Below are 22,185 nucleotides of genomic sequence, written 5' to 3'. Positions count from 1 at the left end.
CACCGGACCTCCCCTCCATGGCATTTCTGGTAGCAGTCCTCTCTCATTCCCTGCCCTCTGCACACCATCCATCTGCAATACAAAGCTGGCCACCAAAGCAACTCCTCCTGCAGCCTTGCACAAGCGCTTACACCTCAAAGAGCACAGAGGTGCCTCGGCGAGGTCCTCCCCTCACCAAGATGCACTTCCTCAACTGGTGTTTTTACGATGCACGAATGGTGACTGCAGAAACGTGGTCATCCCCTGAGGATGAGAGGGAAAGCCTGGAGAGCTTCTTAGCTTCTCGGGTAGTGATCAGGCAGTGATTGGCAGTGCGTACGGATGCGAGAGAGGGTGTAGGGAACTCGTCAAGAAGCAAGGCGATGGTTGAGGGCTGTAGCAAATCCTTCCAACCTTGTGTGAGCCCAGCAATGGAAAGCCGTTGACGTCTGTGGGTGGAGGAGGAATAGGTCTGCCCTGGGAATGTGGCTGAAGGCCCCTGCACAAAGGAGAGGTTCCCATCCTGTGTGCATGCCTCAGCCTGGGAGATGGGGAATGCCCTCTGCTGTGGGGTGGCTAGACAGTGCTCAACATGCCCCATGAGCTGACCTTCCTCTCTTCCTCTCCTTCACTCCCCACCCTTGGATGCACCTCAGGAAGCTTTTCAGTTCTGTAGAGGCCGGTTCATTCTTGCAGTACCTGCAGTTCCGGAGCTTGGCACCAGAGGGCTCATTAACATGCAAAATGCCATGCCAAGCCAAGTCTCCCTGCATAATTCTCCCTAATGCTTCAAGTCTCGTGGGGCTGAGTTGAGAGACTCCAGGAGTGCAGCCAAACTGAGAAGATTTCAGGAATAAATACTGAAATACTTTTCAGTAATAAATACTGAAATAGTTTTCCTTTCGCTGAAGGAAAACCTTCAGCGAGATACGTAGGAAGGGACAGGTAGGAACATAATTCAGGATTTGGCTGAAGGCAGCATCAGGCAGACTGCAGAGAGTTGAGAAGGGGCCCTTGAAGGAGTACATGCGGAAAGATGTGACAGGGTAGTGAGAGTCGATGCAGAGGAAGATCAGTATTTCTTCTCCTGAACGTAGTATGCGGGCTGGAAATTTCCATGTTGGCACCATGGCATCACGTCACCCACATTAACTGTGGTGATTTCCGTGTATGGGGCTTTATTTATGAGAGACCCCAGGCATGGGTCAGTGACTTGAGGCACCACAGCTGTGAGCTGCAACTGCCTTGGGCAGAACTTGTCCTGAGACCAAAGCTCTCCCTCCCTGCTTGGTAATGGCACTAACCAGCCATGTGTCAGACAAACGTGGGCACCAAACGAGCTCCACCCACCCGAGCCTTGCACAAGACTGGGATTCAAGGAGGACAGATGTGCCTGAGGGAGGCCTTCCCCTCACCTAGAAGCCTTTCCCAAACTGGTGCTTTGGGATCCATGAATGCTGAATGGAGAGACATGGCCATTTCTGGAAGGGGGGATGGAAAGCCCTGCCGGGAAACCTGGCTGCTGCCTGGTGCGGGTCCAGGGAATCACCCTCCAAGGATGCACATGTTGCTCAGGAAGCTGTCCCAAACCAGAGACTAACTGCAAGAGCAAGGGCTACTTGTCACCCACGGACCCAACCTTTCCTTTTTGCTCTTCCCAGGGAGTTCTCAATCCAGAACTTTGGCTTTCCTCATTGGTCTCCAATGGTGATTTATTTTTATTGTTGATGGTATCACCTATCCATCTGGATGTTGCATTTAGGCGTCTTGCTCATCCTGTGGGACTCAGCATGTAGACCTAAGACATTGTAACAGCTTTTTGCAGAATCACAGAACCACAGAGTTACAGAATGACCTTGTGACCTTTGGAGATCACCTGGTCCAACCCCCAGCTCAAGTAGGGCCACGTGGAGTGCTTACCCAGGACCATGTCCAGGTGACTTTTAACTATCTCCAAGGGTGGAGACACCTCACTGGGAAACCTCTGCCAGTGCTTGCTCACTCTCACAGTGAAAGAAATGTTCCCTGATGTTCACAGGGACCCTCCTATGTTTCAGTGAGTGCCCATTGCCTCTTGTCCTGTCACTGGGCACCTCTGAAAGAGCCTGGCTCCATCCTCTTTGAACCTTCCCTTCAGCTATTTATTTATTTTGATTAGATGCCCCTTGAGCCTTCTCTTCCCCAGGCTGGATAGTCCCAGCTCCCTCAGCTTCTCCTAGAGAGATGCTCCAGTCTCTTCATCATCTTTGTGGCCCTTCATTGGCCTCTCTCCAGTGTGTCCATGTCTCTCCTGTACTGAGGAGCCAAGAACTGGACCCACTACTCCAGCTGTGGCCTCATCAGCGCTGAATAAAGGGGAAAGATCACGTCCCCCCAGCTGCTGGCAATATTTGTCAATACAGCCCAGCATACCGTTTGCTTTGTTTCCCACAAGGGCATGTTGCTGGCTCGTGTTCAACTTGGTGTCCACCAGAAGCCCCAGGGCTTTTTCTGCCAAGCTCCTTTCCAGCTGGGAGACCCCCAGCATAGGCTGGTGCATGGGGTTGTTCCTCCCCAGGGGCAGGACTTGGCAGTTCCCCTTGTTGAACTTCATGAGGTTCCTGTCAGCCCATTTCTCCAGCCTGTCCAGGTCCCTCTGGATGGCAACACAACCCTCTGGTGTATCAGCCACTCCTCCCAGTTTGGTATCCAGCATTAGCTGCTCCATCGTGTTCCCAGGAATTGAGATGAGGCTGACGGGCCTGTAAGTTCCAAGTTTGGCTGCGTCATTGGTGCCTACGTGGAAGAGCAGCAGGGAGTAACAGTCCAAGGGCTGGAGTAGCTTCAGCAGCCTCTCAGCAATGCAGCTTTTGATCAAGGACAGCAGAAGGAGTTTTTTAGAAGCTACCAGAGGTTGCTAGCAGCTGGTTGGGAGTCAAGGAATCCTGTGGCTCTCCTTATCTAGCACCCTGAGCTTCCTCAGAGGGTACCCAGGATTCCCCTGAGGATCTTAGACAAAGCCCCCATTCCAAAACATTTTCGGGACACTGTTGGGCAAAGCCCTGAGGAGCTTGGTGGGCATTCCGTGCTCGTCCTGATGTGAGTGGAAGGTTGTTTAGGACCTCCAAGGTCCCTTCTGATCTGAATGTTTTGGTGTTTCTCTCACTACTGACGATAGCGCCTGGGATGCTTGGAGTCATGAATTCCTCCTCTGCATGTGGGTTAGCACCAAGCATGGCACCCCCAGCACCAGCCTCTCCTAGTGGTGTGATGTTGCTTCTTGGGCCTGAAACGTTTTGAGTTCAAAGTTTAACTGTGAATGGCTACTTGTTCAGATTGGGCCCTGCACACAGCCTGCGACATCTGTGCATGATATCATGGTGACAAGGGAGAGCGACACCTGCAGAAAGCCATGGCAGGAGGGTGTGATATTCTCACGGCCCTGAAGTCCTTTGCAGATGCAAGAGAAGCCAGCAGGGTTGGAAGAGCCTTAAACACCTCAGGCATGCGTTTGTAAGGTCGGCTTTCTCACTATGGGAGGCTGAGAGAGCAGGATTTGTTCAGTCAGGAGAAAAGGCGGCTTTGGGGAGACCAAGGAACAGCATTCCCACACCTTCCAGGAGGCAACCCAAAGAGTCAGGCTCTTCACTGCAGTTCATGATGGGAGGATGAGGGCCAATGAGCAAGGAGAAGGCTTCCCAGAGAGCTTGGTCCATCTCCATCTTTAGAGGTTTTAAGGCTCAAAATTTATAAAGTGCTGTGCAAGCTGTTGTGACCTGATAGCTGGCCCTCCTGGGAGCAGAAGATTGGGCTAGCGACCTCCTGAGGTCCCTTCCCGCCTGAAGGATTCTGTGTTTCCATCTGCTACAGGGCTCTTCCCTTGATGGTGGTAGGCAAAGCACTCAGGTTCCCCGTGACCATGGAAATAAGTCAGACCTAAGGATGGCCAGATCAACTGCAGCTTTGTGTCCCACTCCAGTCGGTCTTTCTCAGGTGAAGGGCTGCTTGGCAGATGACACCCCCAAACAGCCATGACCGTATCCTTGGCTACACCTTGTCTTTTCTTTTTCCTTCTTTTGTCCCTCTCAAGGTCTTCCCTTTGATCATGCTCATGGCCTCCCATACCAACAGCCCACCTCGGTTTACCCTTTCCTCATTGGCCCTGGTTTTGCCTTCTTTGTACCCTCACTTGGTGTTTCTGGGATGGTCACCATGGTAATAGCTACCTCAGTGTCCAATTTGGTTTAACTGGTATCTCCTCTTCTACTTTTTTATCTGTTGTGTCCTTTAAATTCCTCATGCTGTGATCTTCTTAGAGACACCACGAGTCAGGTGAGCCATCTGCACGCACACACTAACAGCTGACACAAGGGAGCTTCAGTCCAAGTGGACCTTGAGGAACTCAGGGATTTGGCCAATAGAAACCTCAAGAAGTTTTCCAAGGAGAAGGGATCTTCTCCTTCTGAACTCCTGATCTTTTGATTTTCTACATTAGGGGGCAAAACAACCCTGTACATCAAGGCAGGTTTGGTCCTGAAGTGGATGAGAGCAACCTTGAGGAGAAGGGCCTGGGCATTACGAGGGATGCCATAGGGGGCAGTGGTGCTAAACATGAATATGGCCATGTGCATATTGGGCTGCACTGAGGGGAGCAAGGCCACCCAGGCAAGGGGCCTTATGACCCCCCACCCCCGACTCAGCACTGGTGTGGCCACATCTGGAATAGTGTGTCCCAGTGTGGGGCTCCCTGTTCTGGAGGAGTGGGGAGGAATTGGAGAGGGCCCATAGGAGGTCTGCCAAGATGGGGCTAGGGGCCATGTGTGGAAAGGTTGAGAGGTGGGGGCTTCGTTGGCCCCATGAAGTGGAGGCTCAGGGAAGTAGAGTAGTAGCTTGGGAAAGCTTGAGGGTTACTTTCAGAGATGACTGCATGTTTTTTGGTAGTGGGAAAGAGCGTGAGAAAGGAAAAGCACAAGAAAGTGCAGTTGTGGATGTCCAGATGGACGTGAGGAGACAGAAATGTCTCTGGAAGGGTAGCGCTTTGGCCCAACAGGTCACTGAGAGGGAGTCTGGGTTAGCCCATGATTTTGTGTTTGAAGGAGCAGCCAGTGAGGATGGAGGGACATCAGTAAAGGTAGGGACATGGCGGGGGGAGAGCAAGGTGGGGAAGTGTGTTGGATGTCTACAGTCTGCAGGGAAAGAGGCGCAGGCACGGGACAGTGTAGGACAGCCTATGGTGGAGATGGCCAAGGGTGCTGGCAAGGCTGAAAGGCCCTGAGAGAACTGAGGTCTTTGTCCCCCTTGGCTATGGCTGCTGTCTCTGCCCCCAAGGCCTATGAGGAGACGCATTGCCCTCATGGCACTGAGGCCACATTGCCTCCTTGCACAAGAGGTGTCATACTGTTGTCCTTCACTTGGCATCACACCCCCTCCCCATCCCAGGAAGAGCCCTGAGCCATGTGTGAGGGACAGGCTCTCCCTGCTGAGGGGCTGGGGTCAGGGCTTGGCATTCGGCTTGACAAAACACACCAAGGCTTTACTCCGCACCAGAGCCACCGGCACTTGGCCTTTGCCTGCTTGGCATCACCGCCTCCAATGTTCTGCTCTAACGAGTCCATGGGGAGGCTGCATTGGCAACGGCCCTCAGTGGGGCTCATTAATACTCCAAGAAACTTCAGCGTTTGCTTCTGACTTTGACTCCTTGAGCAGTTTGTGCAACCTCCTCTCAGCATTGCAGGTCCCTGGACTCAGCATCAGCTACACCATGGGGCTCATTAGAAGGCAGAGAGCCCTCAGGTGCCTTGTCTCTTCCCATAATTTTCTTCAAGTCTTCAAGCCTTCTACAGCTAATTGGAGAGGTTTCAGGATGGTAGTTAAAGGGGAAGAGTTCAAGGAGCTTTTAAGAGAAAAGGATTTTTACTTTTTAAGGTCATTTTTATTTATTTTTTTGTTTACAGAAGAAGGAATACCAGCATTCTGCAAGTGATCTTGATCCAGAGGGTCACCTAAGCAGATATGGGCAGCTAGGAAAAGCAGTCCCTTGATGTCAGACACTGTATCAACAACCTTGCTCCTCTCCTCCCCAACCCCACCATTTCTCTCATCAGCCCCCTGCGGGCCACTGGCATCACTTGTCCTCACATCAGCCTTCTCCACTGAAGTCTGCAGCTGGATGTTACAGCTCCTGGGCACCAAGTCCCACCTGCTTTCCTCAGAGAAGTGGCTGCACACAGGCACAGGAGGACTTCTCCTCCTTGCCAAAAAGCAACAGTTACCCCTGATGTAATCCAACAAGCTTTAAAACACTCTTCTCAACTGTATGCCAAGTCCAAGCTGCATCGAATGAGGTCCATCTTCCACAAGGGGTATCTGTACGAGAACTGTTTTAGACAGAGAGCTAGGAAAGGACAGATATAAACATAATTAAGGAGTTGACTCCAGAGTTAATTAGACTTCTCAGAGATGGGGCAAGCTTCTAACTCCCTGAAGCTCAAAGCAGCCACAGGATAGTTTGGAGGTGTCTGAAGGGACAAAGAGCAAGGGGAGGTGGAAATCTGGAGAGCCATGGGAAGGGCCAGAGTGAGTGGGCTGTGGTGCCTGAAAGCCATGGGGAGACAGTCCCAGGCAGACCCCTCCTGACCATTCACCATCTCCATGGGAACCGGTCACCCAGGTCAGGCATCCTTCCCCAACACATCGCCCCATACCCTCCTCCCCTGAGCCCATGGAGAACCCAGGAACAGCAGCACAGACTTGTAGGGGCATCATGTCCCCCCGTGTAGGGGAAGAGAAGCCCGACATCTGGACACTGGCACTGAGGAAATCCCTTTTATTACAGAGGTGCAACACTGGAGACCACCTGTACCATCATGCCAGAGACACGTACAAAGGTCGCTGGGTCAGACAGACTGCGTTCATGTCTCTGCAGAAGTGAAGCAAATGCAGACATTGCTGGACAACCATGATTATCACAAACCAAATGCCCAAAGCAAAGGAGGTTCCCGAGATGAACAGGAAATCCCTGTGAAGAGACATGGGCAGCTTATTGCTGCTGAAAGACAAGTGGCTGAATCAGCTTCTTCAGTGTGTCTTTGAGCTCCTGGATTCTCATGCTGAAGATGAGGGGGTTCAACGCTGGGGGCACCAGCGAGTACAGAGCAGCCATCACCAAATCCCGTGATTGGGAGGAGGTGGAGGGGGGCTTCAGGTAGGCGAACATGCCAGTGCTGACAAGCAGGGAGACCACAGCCAGGTGAGGGAGGCACGTGGAAAAGGCTTTGTGCCATCCCTGCTCAGAAAGGAACCTCAACACGGCCCTGAAGAGCTGCACATAGGACAGCACAATGAAAATAAAGCACCCAAAAGCAAGAGAGACATTATCTACAAGAAGTCCTACTTCCCTGAGGTGGGAGTTGGAGCAGGAGAGCTTGAGGATCTGGGGCAGTTCACAGAAGAAGTGGTCAAGGGCATTGCCTTGGCAGAGCGGTAGTGAAAATGTATTGGCAGTGTGCAGCATGGCATAGAGGAAACCACTGCCCCAGGCAGCTGCTGCCATGTGGACACAAGCTCGGCTGTCCAGGAGGGTCCCGTAATGCAGGGGTTTGCAGATGGCAACGTAGTGATCATAGGCCATGATGGTGAGAAGAAAATATTGCCCTCCAATCAAGAAGAGAAAGAAAAGGACCTGGGCAGCACATCCTCCATAGGAAATGGTCCTGGTGTCCCAGAGGGAATTGGCCATGGATTTGGGGACAGCAGTGGAGATGGAGCCCAAGCCAAGGAGGGAGAGGTTGAGGAGGAAGAAGTACATGTGGGTGTGGAGGCAGTGGTCGCAGGCTATGGTGGTGATGATGAGGATGCTGCCCAGAAGGGCAGACAGGTAGATGGCTGGGAGGAGCCGGAAATGCAAGAGCTTCTGCTGCCATGTGTCTGCAAACACCACGAGGAGGAACTGGGGGATAGAGCTGCTGTTGGCCATTTGCTGCCTCAGGGCATGGGACACTGTTCAAGAGGGAAAAGAGAATGAGGAGTTACGAGAGAGTTCTCTGAGAAAATCAAAGGAATTTCTCATGGATCCTCCCCCTGCTACACTCACCCCTTTTGTCTTTTCCTCAAGGCCTTCCTTCAGCTCCGTGCCTGGAGCTCTGGATTTTGCTGGCTGAGTGTGCCGTGAGGAGCAGAGCCTCTGCTGACTGGCTGCCCAGGAATCAGCCCTGCTCTGCAGTAGTTGGTTCATAGGAATGGTAGGGGCAGGTGCCAGACCTGAGATGAAGGAGGAGATCACACTCATATGTTACCCTGAAAAGAAACCAGCCATGGCCAAGAGCAGAGGGATCCACTGCAGACCATTAAATGTCTCACCTCTTCTCAAGGTCTCAGCACCTCACTTCTAGCCAAAACCACACATGGCTCATTTCACCGACCCAACAGCATTTCTTCACTCGTAACATCTCTGTGCTTCTCCATGGGGCTTTCAGATTACACAAAGGTGCTATGGGGCAGATTGGCATCCTGGAGGGCAGCTCACAGCTTGGAAGGACACCTCAAGGAGATAGCCAAGTGTCCTACTGATGGTATCTCATGAAGGCATGACATCAGCATTGCTGGGCAGCTGCTCTCAGCCTCTGTGCTCTTCAGAGGGAAATGGGCAAGATGCTGGAGAGCTGCCCCAAGGCTCTGCTGGAGCTCTGGCTGCAGAGGAGGTGGCTCATGCCTTGGACCCCACAGCCCTGAGGGCAGAGGCTTTGCTGGGTGGGAAAGGAGGCAAGGGGGCTTGCTCAGAGGAAGGGGTCTGCATTGGAGGGGATGATACGGAGTTTTCTGAATTCTCCCTCCAACACCATTTCTGTTTTAAATTTCTTCTCATTCCCTGATGAAATCCCTGCTGCCTGGAGATTTTCCCCCTGGGAGGTGTTTCCCCATCCCATGTCTTTACCCTGTAAGTGCTCACAGCCCCCATCCCAGCCTTTGTGCATTCATCTTTGCTCTACAGAATCTGAGGAAAATAGGAAGGGTACAGAGAGGGTCCTAATTTATCCAAACTGAGGGAAGTGATTCAGGTGAGTCAAGCCAGGCATGTCTTTGTGGTTTGTAGTCCTGGGGCTAGAAGGGCACTCAGCTCCCTCCCTTGCCTGCCACAACCCCTCAGCAGGTGGGATTCCTCTTGCCTCCCTTCAGCTGTGCACAAAATAGGCACCTGCAGGTGAGCTGCTTGTCTCATCTGCCCTGCTAATTAATGGGGATGGAGGCCAGGAGTGAGCTCTTCAGATGAAACCCCTGGTGGCATCTGAGGTGCCAGAGGTGGTGCAAGACAGGTGCAGGTAGCTGCAAGCTCTGATGGAGTAGCTCTTAGAGACAGGACAGCACCTGGGGGCATCTTCTGGGAGGCTGGTGGAGCATTCCTTTGGCCAACTGAAAGGTACCTAAAGGGTGTCTCCAAAGAGGACGCAGGCTCTCTCTTCTCAAGGAGCCCATGGAGAAGACAAGGGGCAATGGGTACAAGTTGCACCAGGAGAAGTTTCATGTCGACATAAGAAAGACATTTTTTAGAGTGAGAACAATCATTCAGTGGGACAACCTCCTCTGGGACGTGGTATAGTCGCCGTCACTGGAAGTTTTCCAGATGTGATTGGACAGGGTGCTAGCTAATCGCACCTAGGGTCCATGAAAGGATGGGCCAGATGATCTTTTGCGGTCCCTTCCAACCTGGGCTGTTCTATGATTCTGTGATTCTACCTGAAAGGACAGCAGATGGCCTCTTTAACTGGTAATGGAATCTGTTCCTCTTCATTATGTTCATGGCAGCCTCTTGAAGTATTCAGCTGAGCAAATGCAGTCATGTGCCATAGGGAGAGCTCCATCTCTCTCCTTATGTTCTCCAGCAGCTGTACTTTCTAGAACTCCATTGACTGTGATGGCACTTGTCTCATGGACATCCCTACAATGCCAAAGCTAATTCATGGCAGCTATGTACTTTTACGTACAGGAAATCAGGCAAAAATGCCTGCAGGGATGAGCAAGGACCCCCTGGCAAAACTCAAACAGTAAAAGGAAGCATACAGAGGGTGGAAGCAGGGACAGGCAGCCTGGGAGGAATAGAGAGACATTGTCCAAGCATGCAGAGAGAGGGCTGGGAAAGCCAAGGCCCAAGTAGAATTGAATCTGGGCAGGGATGTCCAAGGCAACAAGAAGGGCTTCTATAAGAACATAGGAGGTAAAAGGGAGGTTAGGGAAAATGTGGGCTTGCCGCTGGACAAGGCAGGGGACCTGTAACAAAGGACATAGGAAAGTACTGAATGCCTTCTTCACCTCAGCCTTTACCAGCAAGAGCAACCTTCAGGAATCCCAGGTGCCAGAGAGCAGGGGGAACCTTAGCGGAAGAGGAATGGGCCAGGGAATACTTAAGTAAATGGCACATAGCTAAGTGCATGGGCCCTGATGGGATGCACTCACGAGTGCTGAGGGAGCTGGCAGATGTTATTGCAAGGCCACTCTTGAGAATCTTTAATCACTCACGATGACTGGGAGAAGTGCCCAAAGACTGGATGAAATCAAATGCCAGTCCTATCTTCAAGAAGGGCAAGATGGAGGACCCAGGGAGATACAGACCAGTCAGCCTCATCTTGACCCATGGGAACACGATGGAGCAGCTAATCCTGGAAACCTTTCCCAGGCACATGAACAGCAAGAAAATCATCAGGCATAGTCAGCATGAATTCACCAAGGGGAAGTCATGCTTCACTCACCTGATAACCTTCTCCAGTCAAATGATTGCCTTTGTAGACAAGGGCAGAGCAGTGGTTATTGTCTGCCTTTGCTTCTGCCAGGCTTTTGGCACGGTCTGCACTAAGATGCTGATGGCAGAAGCTGTTGCAGTCTGGGCTGGATGAGCAGAAAGTGAGGTGGATTAAACACTGGCTCAACGGCTGGGCCCAAAGAGCAGTGATCAGTGACCCAAAGTCTCCTTGGAAGCCACTAACTAGCAGTGTACCATAAGGCTCAGTAGTGGGTCCAATCCTGCTCAAAATCTTCATGAATGATCCAGATGATGGGGCAGAGTGTACCCTCAGCAAGTTGGCTGATGACACCAAACTGGGAGGAGTGGCTGATACACCAGAGGGTTGTGTTGCCATCCAGAGGGACCTGGACAGGCTGGAGAAATGGGCTGACAGGAACCTCATGAAGTTCACAGAATCACAGAATCACAGAATCATATAGGTTGGAAAAGACCTTTAAGATCATCGAGTCCAACCATAAACCTAACACTGCCAAAAACCACCACTACACCATGTCTCTAAGTACCTCATCCAAATGTCCCTTAAATACCTCCAGGGATGGCGACTCAACCACTTCCCTGGGCAGTCTGTTCCAATGCTTGATAACCCTCTCGGTGAAGAAAAATTTCCTAATATCCAGTCTAAACCTCCCCTGGCCCAACTTGAGGCCATTTTCTCTTGTCCTATCACTTGTTACCTGGGAGAAGAGACCGACCCCCACCTCTCTACAACCTCCTTTCAGGTAGTTGTAGAGAGCGATGAGGTCTCCCCTCAGCCTCCTTTTCTCCAGGCTAAACAGTCCCAGCTCCCTCAGCCGCTCCTCATAAGACTTCTGCTCCAGACCCTTCACCAGCTTCGTTGCCCTTCTCTGGACACGCTCCAGTACCTCAATATCCCTCTTGTAGTGGGGGGCCCAAAACTGAACACAGCATTCGAGGTGCGGCCTCACCAGTGCCGAGTACAGGGGCACAATCACTTCCCTAGTCCTGCTGGCCACGCTATTTTTGATGCAGGCCAGGATGCCATTGGCCTTCTTGGCCGCCTGGGCACACTGCTGGCTCATATTCAGGCGGCTGTCAACCAACACCCCCAGGTCCTTCTCTGCCAGGCAGCTTTCCAGCCACTCTTCCCCAAGCCTGTAGCATTGCATGGGGTTGCTGTGGCCCAAGTGCAGGACCTTGCACTTGGCCTTGTTAAACCTCATACAATTCACCCCAGCCCATCGATCCAGCCTGTCCAGGTCCCTCTGCAGAGCCTGCCTACCCTCCAGCAGATCAACACTCCCACACAACTTGGTGTCGTCTGCAAACTTACTGAGAGTGCACTCGATCCCTTCGTCCAGATCATTGATAAAGATGTTAAACAGAACTGGCCCCAACACCGAGCCCTGGGGAACACCGCTTGTGACCGGCCGCCAACCGGAGTAAACTCCATTCACCACCACTCTTTGGGCCCGGCCATCCAGCCAGTTCTTTACCCAGCGAAGAGTACACCCGTCCAAGCCATGAGCAGCCAGTTTCTCCAGGAGAATGCTGTGGGAAACCGTGTCAAAGGCTTTACTGAAGTCTAGATAGACAACATCCACAGCCTTTCCCTCATCCACTAGGCGGGTCACCTTGTCATAGAAGGAGATCAGGTTGGTCAAGCAGGACCTGCCTTTCCTGAACCCATGCTGGCTGGGCTTGATCCCTTGGTTATTCTCTACATGCCGTGTGATAGCACTCAGGATGATCTGCTCCATCAGCTTCCCCGGCACCGAGGTCAGGCTGACAGGCCTGTAGTTCCCCGGATCCTTCTTCCGGCCCTTCTTGAAGATGGGTGTCACATTCGCTAATCTCCAGTCAGCAGGGACTTCCCCAGTTAGCCAGGACTGCTGGTAAATGATGGAAAGGGGCTTGGTGAGCACATCTGCCAGCTCCTTCAACACTCTCGGGTGAATCTCATCAGGCCCCATAGACTTGTGAGTGTCTAAGTGGTGCAGCAGGTCACTCACCATTTCCCCCTGGATAATGGGGGCTCCAGTCTGGTCCCCATCCCTATCTTCCAACTCCAGGGGCTGGGTACCCATAGAACATTCATCCCTGCTAATAAAGACTGAGGCAAAGAAGGCATTAAGTACCTCAGCCTTTTCCTCATCCTTGGTCACTGTGTTTCCTCCCCCATCTACTAGGGGCTGGAGATTCTCCTTACCTCTCCTTTTGCTGCTAATGTATTTGAAGAAGTGTTTTTTGTTGTCTTTTATAGCAGCAGCCAGACTGAGCTCTAGCTCAGCTTTGGCCCTTCTAGTTTTCTCCCTGCACAGCCTTGCTGCACCTTTGTAGTCCTCCTGAGTTGCCCGCCCCTTCTTCCAGAGGTCATAGACTCTCCTCTTTCTCCTCAGTTCGAGCCAAAGCTCTCTAGTCAGCCAGGCCGGTCTTCTTCCCCGCCGGCTCGTCTTTCGGCACCTGGGGACAGCCTGCTCTTGTGCCTTTAGGACTTCCTCCTTAAAGAACATCCAGCCGTCCTGGACCCCTTTGCCCATAAGAGCTGCCTCCCAGGGGACTCTCTCGACCAGTCTCCTAAACAGGCTGAAGTCCGCCCTCCGGAAGTCTAAGGTGGCAGTTTTGCCGACCCCCCTCGCCGCTTCTCCACGTATCAAAAACTCTATCATTTCATGATTGCTCTGCCCAAGACAGCCTCCAACCATCACATCGCTCACAAGTCCATCTCTGTTCGTGAACAAGAGGTCCAGCGGGGCACCTTCCCTAGTTGGCTCACTCACCAGCTGCGTCAGGAAGTTATCTGCCACACGCTCCAGGAACCTCCTGGACTGTTTCCTCTCTGCTGTATTGTATTTCCAGCAGACATCTGGCAGGTTGAAGTCCCCCACAAGAACAAGGGCTAGCGATTGTGAGGCTTCTCCCAGCTGCTTATAGAATAGTTCATCTGTCTCCTCATCCTGGTTGGGTGGTCTGTAACAGACTCCCACCACAATATCTGCCTTGTTGGCCTTCCCCCTGATTCTGACCCATAGACACTCCACCCTATCATCACCATCATCGAGCTCTAAACTATCCAGACTCTCCCTAACGTATAGGGCTACCCCACCACCTCTCCTGCCTCGCCTATCCCTCCTGAAGAGTTTATAGCCATCCATCGCCGCACTCCAGTTGTGCGAGTCATCCCACCATGTTTCCGTGATGGCAACCATATCATAGTTTTCCTGATGTACAATGGCTTCCAGCTCCTCCTGCTTGTTACCCATGCTGCGTGCATTGGTGTAGAGGCACTTCAGCTGGGCTGTCATCTGTGTCTCCTTCATAGAAGAACACCCCTTGCGTGCTTTGAGGCATTTCACTGGTGTTTCCCTCTTGGCTCCCGTTGCCTCAGTATCCCCTAGCTCAACTCCGCTCGACTTCGGCTGTGCCCAAGCGTACCCCGCGCATCTCGAGGACTCAGGCCGACTGTCCTCGCTGTCAGCCGCTCCCTCCAACCATGGCACGTCGCCCCTCAGCTTCTCTCGGGCAAGCCTGATATTATCCCCCTCCCCCTTCGAGTCTAGTTTAAAGCTCTGTCAATGAGCCCTGCAAGTTCCTGAGCAAAGATTCTCTTTCCCCTTTGAGAAAGATGAATCCCATCAGATGCCAGCAAACCCGGTGCGGCGTAGGCCATCCCGTTGTCAAAAAAACCAAATCCGTGGCGATGACACCAGCCACGGAGCCATGCATTAATAGATTGGGCATCTCTGTTCCTTCTGGTGTCACTGCCCACCACTGGAAGGAGAGAAGAGAAAATAACCTGCGCTCCTGAGTTTCTTACTAGGCGTCCCAAGGCCCTCAAGTCTCTTTTGATCACCCTAGGACTTCGCGTTGCTGTCTCATCGCCCCCCACATGGAAGAGCAGTAGGGGGTAATAGTCCGAGGGCCGTACCAGACTAGGGAGTACCCTCGTGACATCCTTCACGCGGGCTCCAGGGAGGCAGCAGACTTCCCTAAGAGGAGGGTCTGGCCGGCATATCGGACCCTCAGTTCCCTTCAGAAAGGAGTCACCCACAACTATAACCCTTCTTTTCTTCCTTGTGGAGGTGGTGGTAAGACGAGAGGTACGTTCTTCTGACCTGGGCGACACCACTGGTGTAGATAGACTGTCGTCCCCATCCTCCACTGACTGTCCTTCCACCTCCAGGGCCTCATACCTGTTGTGTAGAGGCACCTGGGGGGGCGAGGCGGGCAAGGAGGGCCTTCGCCTGCCGCCACGAGCGCGGACTCGCCTCCATTCACTCTCCTCCTCTGAGCTGCTGCCTTCAGCCCGGCGGGGGGGGACAGAGGATCCCCTTGATCGTGGGTTCTTACTGGCGGCTGCTGCTGCTCCTGTTCCCGTCTCAGGGGGGGCAGAGCCTGGCACCACCAGTCGATCTCCTTTTCAGCCTCCCTGATGCTCCTTAATCTTTCCACCTCCTCCCGTAGCTCTGCCACCATGCAAAGCAAGTCATCCACCTGGTCGCACCTCACGCAGCTGTCCACATGGCTGCCACGTGTGAACAGTGAGATGCCCAGGCACTCCCTGCAGCCCGAGACCTGGGTGGCGGCATGTTTTCCTGGCAGCTCCCGGCAGCTCCTTCAACAAGGGGAACTGCCAAGTCCTGCCCCTGGGGAGGAACAACCCCATGCACCAGGCTATGCTGGGGGTCTCCCAGCTGGAAAGGAGCTTGGCAGAAAAGGCCTTGGGGCTTCTGGTGGACACCAAGGTGAACACGAGCCAGCAATGTGCCCTTGCGGGAAAGAAGGTGAACGCTATCCTGGGCTGTATTAGACAAACATTGCCAGGAGGTGGAAGGAGGTGATCCTTCCCCTCTCCTTGGCACTGGTGAGGCCACACTTTGAGTCCAGTTCTTGGCTCCTCAGGACGGGAGAGGCATGGACATATTAGAAAGTGTCCAATGAAGCGCCACAAAGATGATGAAGGGACTGGAGCATCTCTCCTATGAGAAGAGGCTGAGAGACCTGGGACTGTTCAGCCTGGGGAAGAGAAGGCTCAGGAGGCATCTTATTAATGTATATAAATACCTGAAGGGAGGGTGAAAAGAGGATGGAGCCAGGCTCTTTCCAGTGGTGCCCACTGACAGGACCAGAGGCAATGGGCACTCACTGAAACACAGGAAACACTTTTTTATACTGGAAGAGTGAGCGAGCTTTTGCATAGGTTTCCCAGTGAGGTTGTGGAGTTTCCACCCTTGGAGATATTGAAAAGTCACCTGCACATGGTCCTGTGTAAGCCCTGGAGGGAAGAGGGGCCCAGGACAGCTGGTTAATATTTAAGGATCACCTCCTCCAGGCTCAGGAGTACTGTATCCCAACAAAGAGGAAGTCAGGCAAAAACACCCGGAGGCCTGCATGGATGAACAAGGAGCTCCCGGACAAACTCAAACACAGAAAGGAAGCCTAGAGAGGGTGGAAGCAAGGACAGGGAGCCTGGGAGGAATACAGAGAAACTGTCCGAGCAGGCAGGGATCAGGTTAGGAACGCTAAAGCCCTGATAGAATTAACTGTGGCCAGGGATGTCAAGGGCAGCAAGAAAAGCTTCTATAGGTACGTCAGTGATAAAAGGAAGACTAGGGAAGATGTGGGCCCTCTCCAGAAGGAAACGGGAGACCTGGTTACCTGAGATATGGAGAAGGCTGAGGTACTCAATGACATTTTTGCGTCAGTCTTGACCAGCAAGTGCTGAAGCCACACCACCCAAGTTGCAGAAGACAAAGGCGGGGACTGGGAGAATGAAGTACTGCCTGCCGTAGGAGAAGATGAGGTCTGAGACACCTAAAGAACCTGAATGTGCACAAGTCCATGGGACCTGATGAGATGCATCCGTGGGTCTTGAGGGAACTGGCGGATGAAGTTGCTAAGCCACTATCCATCATATTTGCAGAGCCGTGGCAGTCTGGGGAAGTTCCCACTGACTGGAAAAGGGGAAACATAACCCCCGTTTCTAAAAAGGGAGAAAGGAAGACTGGGGGAACTACAGGTCAGTCAGTCTCACCTCTGTGCCTGGCAAGATCATGGAGCAGATCCTCCTGGAAACTCTGCTAAGGCACATGGAAAATAAGGAGATGATTGGTGAGAGCCAACATGGCTTCACAAAGGGCAAATCATGCCTGACAAATCTGGTGGCCATCTCTGATGGGGTTACAGCATTGGTGGATAAAGGAAGAGCAGCTGATGTCATCCACCTGGACTTATGCAAAGCATTTGACGCTGTCCCGCATAACATCCTTGTGTCTAAATTGGAGAGACATGGATTTGACAGCTGGACGAGTCTCTGGTAAGGAAATGTCTGGGTGGTTGGACTCAAAGCTTGATGATCCAATGCTTGATGTCCAAATGGAGACCAGTGATGAGTGGCATTCCTCAGGGGCCGGTATTGGGACTGGCACTGTTTAACGCCTTTCCAGCAACACGGAGAGTGGGATTGAGTGCACCTTCAGCAAGTTTGTGGATGACAGCAAGGTGAGTGGTCTGGTTGATACTCTAGAGGGAAGGGATGCCATCCGGAGGGACCTTGACAGGCTAGAGAGGTGGGCCCGTGTGAACCTCATGGGGTTCAACAAGACCAAGTGCAAGTTCGTGCACATGGGTTGGGGCAATCCCAAGCACAAATACAGGCAGGGCGGAGAACGGATTGAGAGCAGCCCTGAGGAGAAGGACTTGGGAGAGTTAGTTGATGAGAAACTCAACGTGAAGATGATCAGAGGGCTGGAGCACCTCTCCTATGAAGACAGCTTAAGAGAGCTGGGGTTGTTCAGCCTGGAGAAGAGAAGGCTCGGGGACACCTTCTAGCAGCCTTGCAGTACCTGGAGGGGGCCTACAAGCAAGCTGGAGAGAGACATTTACTAGGGCATGTAGTGATAGGACAAGGGGTAATGGCTTTAAACGGAAAGAGAGTACTTTTAGATTAGATATAGGGAAGAAATTCTTCACTATGAGGGTGGTAAGGCACTGGAGCAGGTTGCCCAGAGAAGTTGTAGATGCCCCATCCCTGGAAGTGTTCAAGGCCAGGCTGGATGCGGCTTTGAGCAACTTGGTCTAGTGCAGGGAGTCCCTGCTGTGGGATAATTGCTGAGGTGACTTAGACATTAGAACTTCTTTTCACACTTTTAGGTAAGGCACAGCATTGAAGAAGCTTCCCAGGTGGGAGGTCCTGTCTGAACCTCGTGACTCAATGGGAGAGTCCCCCCCCAGCCACTCCTCAGACTAATGCGACAGTAAACTCTTAACGCAACACCTGCCCATGGCAGAGGGGTTGGAACCAGATGATCTTTAAGGTCCCTTCCAACCCAAACCGTTCTATGATTCTAGGTTTCTATGTTTCTATGATTCTATGTCTTAGCTCCACACGACGAGTCCCAGAGGAGAAGCAAGACTGCCTAAATGCAACATGCGGATGGATAGGTGATACCATCAATAAGAAAAATTAATCACCATTGGAGACCAATGAGGAAAGCCAAAGTTCTGGATTGAGAACTCCCTGGGAAGAGCAAAAAGGAAAGGTTGGGTCCGTGGGTGACAAGTAGCCCTTGCTCTTGCAGTTAGTCTCTGGTTTGGGACAGCTTCCTGAGCAACATGTGCATCCTTGGAGGGTGATTCCCTGGACCCGCACCAGGCAGCGGCCAGGTTTCCCAGCAGGGCTTTCCATCCCCCCTTCCAGAAATGGCCATTTCTCTCCATTCAGCATTCATGGATCCCAAAGCACCAGTTTGGGAAAGGCTTCTAGGTGAGGGGAAGGCCTCCCTCAGGCACATCTGTCCTCCTTGAATCCCAGTCTTGTGCAAGGCTCGGGTGGGTGGAGCTCGTTTGGTGCCCACGTTTGTCTGACACATGCCTGGTTAGTGCCATTACCAAGCAGGGAGGGAGAGCTTTGGTCTCAGGACAAGTTCTGCCCAAGGCAGTTGCAGCTCACAGCTGTGGTGCCTCAAATCACTGACCCATGCCTGGGGTCTCTGATAAATAAAGCCCCATACACAGAAATCACCACAGTTAATGTGGGTGACGTGATGCCATGGTGCCAACATGGAAATTTCCAGCCCGCATACTACGTTCAGGAGAAGAAATATTGATCTTCCTCTGCATCGACTCTCACTACCCTGTCACATCTTTCTGCATGTACTCCTTCAAGGGCCCCTTCTCAACTTTCTGCAGTCTGCCTGATGCTGCCTTCAGCCAAATCCTGAATTATGTTCCTACCTGTCCCTTCCTACGTATCTCGCTGAAGATTTTCCACTAAGGTTACCCACTGTGGAAAGTGGACTTCAGTGGAGGCAACTTGGAGTTCATAGGCAGCTGAGGAATGTCTTTTATTTTTTATTGAACTACTCCTTTCTTTTCTTTTCTGTTCTTTTTTTTTTTTTGGCAGGTCAGAACCATCCTTCTGTGAACTGCGCAGCTGGTTCTCCAACTACAGCAGGTGGGAACTGGTGCAAATGCACCTTCAGCTGCAGGCTATGGTGGGAGAAGCTTGGATTTGAGAGAGCATGATGCAAGTCCCAGGTGGCTGATGATAGAAATGGCAGGGTGTGTGGGAGGTGGGGGGGACAGAGTTTGCCCACACAGTGTTGTACAGAAAGGATCTTACTTTTCCTACATGTTCAGACTTCATCAGGAGACGCATCAGGAGATGAATAGGAATTGGGGAAGGCTGATATCACTTGTTGTGTAAGCAGAAAAGTGAAGAAAACTGGTGAAAGAAGACATCCTGTTGTATTGATATTTATTCCTGAAATCTTCTGTTTGGCTGCACTCCTGGAGTCTCTCAACTCAGCCCCACGAGACTTGAAGCATTAGGGAGAATTATGCAGGGAGACTTGGCTTGGCATGGCATTTTGCATGTTAATGAGCCCTCTGGTGCCAAGTTCCTGAACTGCAGGTACTGCAAGAATGAACCGGCCTCTACAGGAGTGAAAAGCTTCCTGAGGTGCATCCAAGGGTGGGGAGTGAAGGAGAGGAAGAGAGGAAGGTCAGCTCATGGGGCATGTTGAGCACTGTCTAGCCACCCCACAGCAGAGGGCATTCCCCATCTCCCAGGCTGAGGCATGCACACAGGATGGGAACCTCTCCTTTGTGCAGGGGCCTTCAGCCTCATTCCCAGGGCAGACCTATTCCTCCTCCACCCACAGACAGCAACGGCTTTCCATTGCTGGGCTCACACAAGGTTGGAAGGATTTGCTACAGCCCTCAACCATCGCCTTGCTTCTTGACGAGTTCCCTACACCCTCTCTCGCATCCGTACGCACTGCCAATCACTGCCTGATCACTACCCGAGAAGCTAAGAAGCTCTCAAGGCTTTCCCTCTCATCCTCAGGGGATGACCACGTTTCTGCAGTCACCATTCGTGCATCGTAAAAACACCAGTTGAGGAAGTGCATCTTGGTGAGGGGAGGACCTCGCCGAGGCACGTCTGTGCTCTTTGAGGTGTAAGCGCTTGTGCAAGGCTGCAGGAGGAGTTGCTTTGGTGGCCAGCTTTGTATTGCAGATGGATGGTGTGCAGAGGGCAGGGAATGAGAGAGGACTGCTACCAGAAATGCCATGGAGGGGAGGTCCGGTGCTCAGGGAAAGAAGGATGAAGGGTGGACACTCTGGACACTCCGGGTTCTGGTGTTTCTCTTGCCAAGTCCCCACTGTGGGTGACGAAGCTCTGCTTCCCCAGAAATGGCCAAGCATCTGCCTGCCGATGGGAAGCACTCCATAGCTCACTTTGGGAGTCTCTGTGGCGCAATTGGTTAGCGCGTTCGGCTGTTAACCGAAAGGCTGGTGGTTCGAGCCCACCCAGGGACGCCTTCCCCTTTCCCTGCCCGTGACAGGGGGCTTGCAACTACAGGACCTTGCAGCTCCCTTACAACCCAAACCCTTCTATGGCTCCAGCAAAAGAGGAGCCCATTCACTCCCCTCTCCAAAGGCAGAGCATTCAAAACAAACTCATAGCAATTCCTTACTCCCTTTTGCTTGCGCACGCACCTTTGCATCACTTATTAAACTGCCTTTCTCTTCACCCACGACTCTTTCGCACTTTGCCCTTCCAATGCTCTCCCCCCTCCAGCTCAGGGGGACTGAGCCAGCAGCTGCGTGGGGGCTGAGCTGCCAGCTGGGGCCAACCCACCCTGGGATTTGCCTTATTTCTACTCTCACTAACAACAGCAGCACTAACATGCTCTAAAATAAGGTCTTCCTCTTCTTCATGATGCTAAACTCTATTTCTTTCATGTTACTCCTTTCCTTCATTCTTCCTTGACAAGACACTTATAATTTCTCAGCATTACAGTCTGCCATGAAGTTGTTAGAACAATACTTTTTCTCTCCTTTCTAACTGTTGTCATCTAATGGCAACACCTCTCAGACAGTATTGTCCCTAAATCATTTCTTTCATTCCCATTTCCAGTCTCTGTGTGTGTGTGAGGAGTTGTTTATCGTGATTATCACATCCCTGAGCAGCTCGTCCTTGGTTGCCAGTACCGGATCCAGGTGAGCACCCAGGGCCTTTGTTGGCCCACTGGGCAGCTGTATGAAGAAGGTGTCCCGCGGTGCTGCAGACTGTTTGCACCTTGTTTTGCCTGGTCCGTGAATGCCAGGGCAATTACAGTCCCCCACAGGAACTGGCTCATTGCCCTGCAGACTTCCTTGGGCTGCCGACAGAAGACTTTTCCTGCTTCCTCACCCTCACTGCATGGTTCATAACTGCCAACACGATGTCACCCTTACTGGCCTCTCTAATCCTCAGTGACAGAAGCTAAGCATCCTGCAAGACGTCCAGACATCTGAGCTGGCCCTTCACACTGGGGACATCCCCCATCCTCACCTTCCCGGCCACTCTCTTCTGCAGAGCCTCTATCCCTCCACTGCAGCACCCCAAGTGAGCAAGCTGTCCCACCACATCTAATTTCATCCAAAACCATCACAGTGCTGGGAGGCTCCAGCTCCTCCTGTCTGTTCCCCAGCTCCTCCCGCCTGTGCACGTTTGCGCTGCAGCATCTGAGCTGAGGCACCGGGGCTGAGCACAGACTCGTTACAGGTAAACATGGTACCAGGGCCCCAGGGCCCCCACTCTGCTTCACATGCTGGAGTGCTTGGCAGATGTTAATGTAACAAGGAAATGAGGTGCCCACAGACTGCCCCGCAGTCTCCAAGGCCAGAGAAACGAGGCTGCGCAATGACATCTTGTCCAGAGAAATGTTTGGTGACTGCAGAAACTCTGCAGGGCTGTGGGGCTTGCAAGACAAACTGCAGGAAGGACAGGGTGCTGCAGAGACAGTCTTTGCGGATGGACAGCCTTTGGTCCATCCACACTGTGGACATTGTTATGACCTTCCCTCTCCATATCATGAGGCAGCGAGGGGAGAGGAGAGAAGTAAGAGAGAGGTTAAAGGCAGTGTGGAGTGGGAGGATGCTGAGAGCTCCCTGGAAGAGAAATCTTCACGGCCCTTAACACAGTA

General features: G+C 52.4%; 1 non-coding gene across 1 annotated transcript; it reads left to right on the top strand.

Annotated features, from left to right (window-relative positions):
* The first annotated feature begins 20,459 nt into the window (after positions 1–20,459).
* On the top strand, positions 20,460–20,533 carry TRNAN-GUU (transfer RNA asparagine (anticodon GUU)). Its single transcript has one exon. It is a non-coding gene; the product is annotated as a tRNA-Asn (tRNA).
* The last annotated feature ends 1,652 nt before the right edge of the window (positions 20,534–22,185 follow it).

The sequence above is a fragment of the Mycteria americana genome, unplaced genomic scaffold, assembly GCF_035582795.1.
Source record: "Mycteria americana isolate JAX WOST 10 ecotype Jacksonville Zoo and Gardens unplaced genomic scaffold, USCA_MyAme_1.0 Scaffold_37, whole genome shotgun sequence".
In the NCBI taxonomy this organism is placed as follows: domain Eukaryota; kingdom Metazoa; phylum Chordata; class Aves; order Ciconiiformes; family Ciconiidae; genus Mycteria; species Mycteria americana.
The sequence above is the reverse complement of the archived record's forward strand: the minus strand, read 5'-3'. Positions and strand labels throughout refer to the sequence as shown.